Source organism: Lipotes vexillifer, unplaced genomic scaffold, assembly GCF_000442215.2.
Source record: "Lipotes vexillifer unplaced genomic scaffold, Lipotes_vexillifer_v1.1 scaffold655, whole genome shotgun sequence".
Taxonomy (NCBI): domain Eukaryota; kingdom Metazoa; phylum Chordata; class Mammalia; order Artiodactyla; family Lipotidae; genus Lipotes; species Lipotes vexillifer.
The window spans coordinates 2,848,671-2,859,895 of record NW_006788208.1 but is presented as its reverse complement, the minus strand read 5'-3'; the positions used below and the strand labels follow the sequence as shown (position 1 = coordinate 2,859,895).

Genomic DNA, 11,225 nt, shown 5'->3' with positions numbered 1-11,225 from the left:
CTTTCCCTAACTAGTTTGCCACCTTCTCACCTTTCCAACCCCAAAATTCTTTAAAAGGCTTATTGTTTCTGTGAAATATTTATCAATTAATTGTAAACAAAAAGGTGACTTTTTCCTTAATATGAAGCTCTGGTCACTATATTTGCTTTCATGAACTCTGTGTCGATTACTTTCATTGTCATTTATCTCTGGGGAATCCCTAGCCACTTAAAGAGGGTGTGTGGGTGGGTGTGTGGGTGGGTGTTTTGCAGGACCAGGGTCTCAGATGATATTTGAGATACACCTTAGAAAAGCATGTTCATGAAATGGGAGGTAGATTGGGAATCATTCAAATAGGGAAGTAATGTGAGCTAAGCGTGGAAAACAGATGGAGGAGCCAAGTTATGAATGGGAGGCTAAGGAGCCTGTGCTTTTCAGTCACCAGTGGAGATGTTATTGAAACGTTTTGTAGAGGGAAGTAATGTCCATCAAAACGCTGTTGAGCCAAGAAAAAAAAAATGCTGTTGTGGGAGGTTAGAGTGTCTTTATAATAAAAGAGGGGTTAAGGAATTGAAGGGGGAAGTGGGAAAGGAGTTCATTTAGAAGGTATTTCCTATTACTTCACTCATGAGGTAATGGACCCTAAATTGGGGTGCCGGCAGTGCACAGAAATGAGGGGGTTGGGTTTGGGAGAAGTTGCTGATTAAACTTGACGCAATTTGTTGAATTCTCTATGTGTACAGCGGGGTACCATAGTGACCTCAAAATTCTGTCTCCAATGAACACTGGGCCTCTGCTTTGACCATTAAAAAATTTTTTTCTAATAGGTTTTTATGGCCTTCCCTATCGTTGTTAGGTGGTTATCCTCTTAAAAGCAAGGTTTTGAAAGTGAACCCTGCATTCTGTGCTTTTACATACCAAGCCACCCATCATCTACCAATTTCTAAAAGCAGGAAAAAAGGATAGAAATTCAGAGTTCTATGCCAATCTGGGATTAAATCTGCTGCACTTTAATTAGATTTTTCTTCCTTCAACACTATTTTGAAACCTTAACAGGATTTTTAAAATTGTGGTAAAATATACATAAATTAAAAAATACGAAATTTACCATTTTAACCAATTTTAGGTGTATAAGTTCAGTGACATTAAGTACATTCACACTGTTGTGCAACCATCACCCCTGTCCATCTCTAGAACTTTTGTGTCATCCCAAACTGGAACTCGGTTCCCATTTAACACTAACTGCCTATTCCCCCCTCCCCGCACTGCTTGGCAACTGTCCCTATGAATTTGACTACTCTAGGTACCTCATGTAAGTGGATTCATATAGTATTTAGATGTTTGCGACTGGTTTATTTCACTTAGCGTAGTATCTTTAAGGTTTATCTGTGTTGTGGCATGTGTCAAAATTTCTTTCCTTTTATTTATCCATTCATCTGTTGATGGACATTTGGGTTGTTTCTACCTTTTGGCTGTTGTGACTAATGTTGCTATGAACATGGGTGTGCAAATACCTCTTCTAGTCCCTGCTTTTAGTACTTTGGGGTGTATACACACAAGTGGAATTGCCGGATCATATAGTAATTCTAGTTTAATTTTTTGAAGAACCTCCATTTTGTTTTTAACGGCAGCTGCACCGTTTTACATTCCTACCAGCAACACACAAGGATTCTAATTTCTCCACATTTTCACCAACACTTGATATTTTCTGGTTACTGCTCTCGTTTTTGTAATAGCTAACCTAATGGATATCAAGTGGTATCTCATTGTGGAACAGGATTTTTTGGGATAGTTATTGAGAAAGCATTCAGGGTACTTCCCAATACTTGCCATTTCTTTGTCAGTTTTACTGTGTAAAACTGATAAATGGAGCTTTTTTTAGTGCCAATAGAAGCAACTTTCTTACAACTGTTCTTTCAAACTCATTCTCTCAACTTAATTCTTTTTTTTGCCAGGGCTGGGTGGGGAGAGTATAATTGCTTTACAATTCTTTCCTCCCCTGCATAAACTCATGTACAGTTCTCACAGTCTGTAAACTTGCTACCAGGTAGTAAGCAAGTCATAGTCTATTTGGCAGAGAGTGTGTTTAAAAGTCTAGTTCATTGTAATGTCAAGACTGGTAAAACCTCTCCTGGTAAAAACTGGTAAAATTTCTCAGACTGAGAAATGTTTATAGGGAAGATGAGAGTGTTGCTTTCTTCTTTCTTGCTTTATATCCTCTTCCACTTCCCACCTGCTATCTGGGGTCTCTCCAGAGTTGCAGTATGGTGTAAGAATGAGTGGCACACGGCTGGAGGAGCTAGGTTGACCAGGGCAGATATAATCTGGTATTCATTCTTTTGGGGAATGACAGACGTCCAAAGCTGGCTGGTGTCTTCTAGGACATTGTTGTGGGTTTGGGAGAATTCCTCACCTGTAGAACCCTTAATGCCTGCTCTGTCTTTTCCTGATTTCTATTCCTCTTGATAGGCAGGGTTTCCCATAATGACCCAGCCTGGGTCTCTTTTCCATGATCCACATCCGGGCCACAAGAAATAGTTATAAATCCTTGCCTCACCAAAATCTTCTTTCTCTGTCACCAGAAGCATTGCTTATCTTCCCTAGGTGTCCCTCACAATCCAGGAGATATAGAAAATCAAATCATTCTCATGAATTCCTTTCACTTGGCATAAAGTGTTCAACCTTGATTTCTTAGCTTAAGAATTCCACCTCCTCTAATTAGTTTTTAATGTCTTTCATATTCTCTTGCTGGTTTCATAGTTTCTTAGCATGTCCTAGTAGGTGGCTTGGTCTAGCATCTTAACGATATGTGGGTATTTAGTTCCTATTTAGTTTTATTGCTGAATCCCTGTGACTACATGGAAAGTAGCACTTAAAACCTTTTTCTGATTAGACAAAATTACTTGGGGAGGAAGCATTACCTTTGTTTTAGTAATTAGCTCCCTGTTTATCCAGTCAGATTACATTTGTCTGTTCACTTTCCCGGTTTTCATTGGTAAACCTCATGAGCTTAATATTATCCATTAATTTCTTTAAAAATAAATTGTATTTTGGCATGTACATTATGTGGATAATGAATTTTATAAATTAATGAATTCTTTTAATTGATCTAAATTACCTGTTTCAGTTTTTATTTGACCTTGAATTTCCACTGTCTTGCTGAGTTCCTGGCCCATGTGGAAGCTCAGTAACTGGATGAATGGCTGAGTGGGTGGATGAATGGATAGTCATCTTGCATTTTTGTAATCTCAGAAATAAATCTGCCTTATCTATACTTTCATTTTAAGATTTAGATTTTGTTTCTTCTAAGCCGTTGTCAAATTAAGCTGTGTTCCTCAGATAGCCTTCCTAGCCATTTTATCAATTCTCTTTAATTCCTGATTCTCCAACGTTCGCAAAATCCATGCTCTATTAGGTAACATGACTGGTTGATCTCTGCAGATACAGAATCACTGCAGCTCCTTTGAGGGCAAAGAGAGACAAGAGGGCTCCCAAGGACCTGCCCACAGAAGTCCCTTCCTTATGTAGCATGACTCTTTCCAGTCAAGCACATGGCTTTCCTGTTTGCCTTCATTTGCTGTGGGAGCACCTGAGCTGCTGAAGGCTAACAGTACCACGTATTGATAGGTATTGGTAGGTATTGAAAAGGGTCCACCTCAGGTTGTTCCTCATTTCCGCCTTTGCAAGGTGTATGCACACCTTGTTTGCACTCTCTTTCCCCCAGTGGCGCTGATTATTCACGGCTCAGTTGAGTCTACTTCACACCATCTCTTACTCCAGTATATGTGCGAGCTGCTTTATGTCTTTTTCTTTTTGCTGTACGCGGGCCTCTCGCTGCTGTGGCCTCTCCCGTTGCGGAGCACAGGCTCCGGACGCGCAGGCTCAGCAGCCAAGGCTCACGGGCCCAGCCGCTCCGCGGCATGTGGGATCTTCCCAGACCGGGGCACGAACCCGTGTTCCCTGTATCGGCAGGCGGACTCTCAACCACTGCGCCACCAGGGAAGCCCCCCCCCCTTTTTTTTTTCTAGTCATTATTAATAACTTTAAGTATAGAGCTAGTGATGTATTTATCTGACTGGGGGAAGAGGTCATATATTTTGAAATGAAATAATTTATAATAAAGAACTGGGGATATAAACCTTGAAAACTCTTGAAGATACTAAAAGGCCTTCTGTAGAATTTTTTTAAAAGTTTTTAATCTATTTCTTCATCTAATAATGAAACCATTTTCCCTCAAATATTATCATTCAAGGAAAATAAAATGATAGTATTTTATATTTATTTATTGTTGATTATGTACCAGCACATTCCTACTGTTTTCATTGCATATGTAGAATCCCTCAGTAATGGCACTTATTAAATATGTCTTAATGGTATAATCTGAGAAACTAACAATCTTTCCTCATTCTTTTGTGGAAAGATATATTCTGATTTCCAAATTACCAATTTAAAAAGTTGTGGAATGAAACAGATTGTCCAGTAGAAATCTAATATGAGCCATATTTGCAGTTTAAGTTTCTTAGTAGCCACGTTAAGAAAGTAAGCACAAGTGAAGTTCATTTTTCTAATCCAGTTTATTTAACCCACTATATCCAAAATGTTAGCATTTCTACATGAAACACAAATTATTAGTGGAATACTGGAAATGAAACATACTCCTGACACATATATGACAGCAATAACATAAGTAATGGAACGATTAAAGTGGAATGTACTAAAGCAATGAAGTTGTGTTTAAAAGGGAAAATATATCATACTACTTCTGTATTTAAAATTAAATAAAATTATAAATTTAGTTTCTCAGTTGCACTAGTCACATTTCAAGTTCTTAATGGCCATGTGTGGCTAGTTAGATGGCTCACAAACAGAACCTTTTGTAAGTCAGACAGTGTTTACAGAAGAAAAAACACATTTTTGTAAAGGGCTCCCCCCATGTGTCAACCACAGTTTTGGTTTTTATCATTTAAAATTAGAAATAGATGAATTAAATTCATTTTAAAACCGAAGGTGAATTTCTCATCTAGGTGACAACCTTTTAAAATTTTAATTTAGAAGCTTAACAAAAATTAGAACTATTTTTAAAAAGTGGAATGATTTCCTGTCTGGAGCATGTAACTAAAGTGTTGAAACAAAACAAAAGGTTTTGCTGTTCTATATGTGTTAAGCTCACTGCTTCTTTAACACTGCTTTCGTCACACATCCAAGCACCTTCCGACTATGGAACGTGCTGGATGAATAGAACTTTTTTTATTATTCCTACGACTGTATTCCTGTGAAGTAAATTTTTTTTAACCTTGAAGAGACTCTTTAATTTTACTCTGAACAACTCAAATAGTTTTCGGTTTCTTACAATGTAATTTGTCTGCTGGGATTCAATATACTGTTTCTCGTTAGTGTTTTACATGGTGGATTTTCATTTTGCATAGTCACGTTGTTTGAACATTTGCAAGCAGAGCCGACTAACTGCTATTGGCCTGTTTCTTTGTGTGGCACGATTTCTTCTCTCCACCTGCTCACAGCAGGTTGTCCACAGGCCTGAAGAGTAGCTAAATACTTTTGAAAATATCTTGAGATCCTGAGAGGGTCTAACAATTTCAGCATTTGTGTGATGTGAAACTATTCGTCGTGTACCTTTGAAGGCTTTTTTCTTTTTATTTCTCATATTCTTGCTTAAATATTTTCAAGAGAAGATCAATTTATTATAAATAACAGTACAAAGCTGATTGCAGCACTATCGCATTCTGCATTGAATAGGTCATTGATATTCAACTAAGTGGAACTAATTTTCTGTGTTAAAGCAGACAAATTTGGAATGGTGTCACATGAATCTCATGTTATTTACTACAGAATACCAGATTAAATGGATTACTTGTGAATTGATTGCAGTGTTAAATAGATTATATAACATGATAACTTAAAATGTTCAAGTGAGCCTTTGTAAAATAGAATATTATACAAGCACATGAATGTAATAGAAGTGATGTTATGTTTGTGGAATGTGTGTCTGTGATATATTTGCAAATTCTTGTCCACACGGAATTTGAATAGATTTAAAAAATTTAACCTTGATTTTCTGTTTTTGAAGAAAATGAATGGATTTTCTCACCACTTCAGGAGAGAAGTTTAAATTTAAATGTTATTTTATTTTTTCTGTTTTTCAGATTAAAATAACTCCCACAACTTCCGAGAACAAACTTTAGTTTTAATCCTAATAAATGTATGTGTATAGATGCTAAAATAAATATGTTAATAATATTTTAATTAGAAAATTAAATGAAACGACTGACATTTTTGCTTATACTTTGCCAGTACAAAAAAAAAAAAATGGATTTGGAAGTAATCATCTTAGTTTACCGTCCCCAAATAAATGTATCCCATGTTTTTTCGATGTTTCTCCTCACCCCTCCACCCCCTTAGCAGTAACTAGCTGTTTTGTCCTATATTCATGTGATTACTCTAGACTCATCAAATGTAATAGGAAACCATCAATTTAGGATGTATAGGATATATAAATATATAACTTAGAAGAAGTAGAGGATGGTATTTTTTTCTAATGAAGTAGGAAATGAAAGAGTAATTATTAACCATCTCCTTTTCACATTCCTGAAAACATCAATTACAGTTACACATCTTAGGAACAAGTCCAGCAGTAGAACAGAAATAACTCCTTTCACTATGCTTCAAAAAATTTAATCACTATTTAACAGCTGGGATGTATTTACAACTATAATTTAAAATATTAATTTTGATGCAAGTCTACCTGCTTTTGTAGTGTAGTCTAGAAGCTTAGCCATTTTCTTGTCTCTAGTGGCATGTGTTTTATGATTTGGAGTTGCTTATAAAAATTTAATATAATGGGAAAATGTCTTTCTGTATCCCCTCCCCACACACACATACTTTTTCTCCTCTACTGTCTGTTAACTAGAAAATTATGTTTTAGTAGCTGCCAGAAGAAGAGGATTTTGAATAGTATAAACACTGATTATGGAAAACATGGAAAATAATACAAGCAGCTGCACTGCAGTCCGATAAGACAAATCCCGTAGTAATGGCCTTTAAAACATTATCAAGTTGGAAATCAGTGAGGGAAAGAAGAAAACTATTACTGTTTCTTCCCCATACTGTTCAGTGAGATTACTTTTAAAGGTGAAATTGCCTTTGATTTTATTATCGTAGGAAGATATTTTTGGAACATTTTAAAATTTTGTGAATGTTTTTGCTTTTTTTGAGTGAGCAATCTTGCTAATTTTGTATGAATTTGATTCTAACAAATGTTGAAATTATTTTGTTAACAAAGTCTTCCTAAGTACTTTTTGCCTTAAAGAAAAATAAAAAAGGAGTATGTTTTGTAAATGTTGGAGCAGACTATCAGAATAAGCAGTTTTAATTTATCTGTGAAGTGCCACTTAGAATAGGGGGTAAAATATTTTAGGACAGAATATGTTTCATGAAGATGAAAGTTTTAATTTTAATTTTATTTTGCTTTTTTCTATTAGCTTATCAAGGGGCCAGTTCGTATTTGGTTTTGGCATACCTCAGATTCATTGCAGGCATTGAGTACTTTGTTCTTTGTGGATTCTAAAACTGAATTGTCTTAATCCTAGACTGTGGGAAAAGTGTGTATTCCTGTTTCCTGTGTAGAAGTAAATTCCAGTTTTGAATGAAATCTTATTTCCCTGTTTTCTATTACATCAATCCTTATTGCTGAGATATGTCAGGTTTGGGTTCTTTCTTTCTTTCAGTGCACATATACAGACTGTGGTAGCTGTGGTGGGGGAATATCTGATACTCATTATGTACGTAATTTTAACCTGCTTTAAATTGAATGCAAAGTTAAGGGTAACTTATTGGTACTTATATCTATGGTTTCTGTATTCATTGTTACGCTTTAATTGTATCTTTAATGTGAAAAAAAAGTTTCTAAACCTATTTCCATTTTACATATTGCAAAATTACTTCTGTTTGCCTGGGAATCAGTCCAACCCACATAGGGTAAGGAAAAGGAACTGTTATATTTTTTTTAATGTCTCTTACATAGAAGGCAATTCTGATACGACCTAGGCAGTGTTCTAGACTCTGGAGATACAGCAGTGATCAAGACTTACACTGCAGCAGGGGGATGTAGATACCAAACACGTGGCCACGTTAAGAAGGTAATTTAACAGGATAATTCATAGAAGGCAATTAGGAGGAAGTAGCTTTAGGTAGGGTTAGGAAGTCCTCTCTGAATAGTTAACATTGAGTTGCAACCTGTGAGTAGGAGGAAGCCATGCAATAATCTGGGGGAGGAAAGTCCCAAGTAGAAGGAATGGCACCTGCAAAGGCCCTGAGACAGGAACACGTTTGGTTTGTGTGGAAGCCAGGAGGAAGGCCAGTGTCTCCTTGAGTGGACAAAGATAGGGCGGGACCAGGTCATATAGGGTCTTCGTAGGCCAGGGAATTTGGTTTTTATTCGATTCCTATTGCGAAGCTTTTGAAGGCTTAGAGTAGAAGAATGGTATGATGTGATTTAAAATTACTGCTGTGAGGAGGGATGGACCACAGGGGACTAGTGGTGGAGACAGGGAAGTCGCTTGTATCATCATTACAGTCATCCATCCACACGAGAGGTGCTGATGATGGTTTAGACGAGGAGCCGGCCAGACCCAGCCCACTGCCAGTCTTTGTACTGCTCACAAGTTGACTGGTTTTTTAAAGTTTGCAAGCATTACATTTTAAATGGTTGGAAAAAATTAAAAGAAGAAGAATGTTTCATGACACATGAAAGGTATATGAGATTCAAATTTCAGGTCCGTAAATGGAGTTTTACCAGAACACAGTTGCATTTATTCATTTTCCTCTGTCCGTGGCTGCTTTTGGAGTTGTTATTGTACATAGAAGCTTAATGCTGTGATTTGCCCCTATCGCACAGCAGTTCAGTAGCTTAGGAGTTTGTTGAGGTTTTTTTGACGCAGGACCAAGATTGAAATTTTTCTGAACAAAAAAGAACTGTCCTCAACCACTATTATGGAACGTCAAACTTTGAATGGCTTTGAAAATTAGCTTGTGTCGCAGACTTGATAATGTTTCTTAATGAAGTCAACCGGAAATTGTAAGGCAAAACAGCATTTACATGGAAGTTGCATACTGTGGTAAAGTCATTTTGACAAATAATGTTTGAGTCACAACTAATGGCAAGCTGCTTTATATACTGCCTAGGCTGTCAAAAGATTAAAGCAAGAAGTAGACTACAGTTCCAGCAGCATTTTTACAAAAGCAAAAGAAATGTCCATATTTCAAAATCTGTATAACTGTGCAATTGAGGATCTTCCACTCAGCCTTCAACTGGAAGTGATTAAACTACAATATGTTATGCTAAAGGCAAATATCAAGACTAGCAAAATCTGGCCCTTTGGGGAAAAAAAATTGCCAACCCTTGGCTTAGACTAAGATGGTAGCAATGGAGATGGCTTGAAGTGAACTAATTTTGTTGCAGGAAGGGGACCCCTTCCAGGGCCTGAGAGTGGGCCCTTGTCTAACACTCGGAAATGAATTGTCCAGGGAGACACACGTGCTGACAAAGCAAGAGACTTTATGGGGAAGGGGCACCTGGGGGTGGAGAGCAGCAGGGTGAGGGAACCCAGGCAAACTGCTCTGCCATGTGGCTCGCGTTCTCGGGTTTTATGGCCATAGGGTTAGTTTCTGGGTTGTCTCTGGCCAAACATTCGGACTCAGGGTCCTTCCTGGTGGCGCACATCACTCAGCCAAGATGGATTCCAGCGAGGAGGATTCTGAGAGGTTGGTAGGACATAGGGACCGGCGTCTCCTCTCTCCTTTTGACCTTTCCTGAATTCTTCTGGTTGGTGGTAGCTTGTCAGTTCCATATTTCTTACCAGGACCTTCTGTTGTAAGATAACTCATGCAAGTGGTTGCTATCTTGCCTGGCCAGGGCGGGGGGTTTTGGTCAGTGGTTCCCCTAACAACTTGACATGTATTTTTGAGGGAAGGCAGAAAAGATTGGCAGGTGGATTAGATACTGGGTGTGAAGGAAGTTAAAGAATTAAAGGTGAGTGAATGATGGTAGTATTTACTGAGATGGGAAGGCTAGGGGAGAAGCAGGTTTGGGGAGGCAGATCAAGAATTCTGTTTGGACTTGGTAGGTTTAATATGTGCATTAGATATCCAAGTGTTGATGTCCAGTTAACAGTTGACTATATGAGTCTTGAACTCAGAAGACAAATGGGAGTTGAAAACATAAATTTGATAGTCATATTCATGTAGATTTTCTCTTTAAGCATGGGTCTGCCACATACAAAAGGTTAAAGTTGGACCCTTATCTTAAACTAGATACAAAAATTAACTCAAAGTGGATTAAAGACCTAAACGTAACACCTAAAACTATAAAACTTCTAAAAGAAAATGTAAGCAAAAAGCTTCTTGACTTTGGACTTGGCAGTGATTTCTTGGATATAACACCAAAATCGTAGGCACAAAACAAACATAGACAAATTGGACTACATCAAACTTAAAAACTTTGTGTATCAAAGGACACAACAGAGTGAAGAGGCATCCTGTGAAATGGGAGAAATATTTGGAAGTCATACATCTAATAAGGGGTTAATATCCAGAATATATAAAGAACTCTTGTACCTTAACAACAGAAAATTAAATAACCTGATTAAAAAGTGGACAAAGGCCTTCAATAGACATTTCTCCAATGATGATACACAAATGAGCAGCACGCATATGAAAAGATGCTTGACATCACTAATCGAAAGAGAAGTGCAAATCAAAACCACAGTGAGATATCACCTCATACCCGTTAGGATGGGTACCATCAAAAAAAACCAGAAAATAACAAGTGTTGGTGAGAATGTGGAAAAACTGGAACCTGTGTGCCCTTTTGGTAGAATTACAAAATGGTGCACCTGCTATGGAAAACAGTATGGAGGGTCCTCAAAAAATCAAGAATAGGGCTTCCATGGTGGCTCAGTGGTTAACAATCCACCTGCCAATGCAGGGAACACGGGTTCGAGCCCTGGTCAGGCAACTAAGATCCCACATGCTGCAACTAAGACCTGACGCAGCCAAATAAATAAATAAAATAAAATAACAAAAATAAAAAAATGTAACAAGTATTAAAAAAAAATGCGGGACTTCCCTGGTGGCGCAGTGGTTAAGAATCCACCTGCCAATGCGGGGGACATGGGTTCGAGCCCTGGTCGGTCCGGGAAGATCCCACATGCCACAGAGCAACTAAGCCCATG

General features: G+C 37.7%; 1 protein-coding gene across 4 annotated transcripts in view; it reads left to right on the top strand.

The window, feature by feature from the left end:
• Nucleotides 1-11,225, top strand: part of PCCA (propionyl-CoA carboxylase subunit alpha) — a 362,003-nt gene that overhangs the window by 286,068 nt on the left and 64,710 nt on the right. The gene's annotated exons all lie outside the window — the stretch shown is intronic.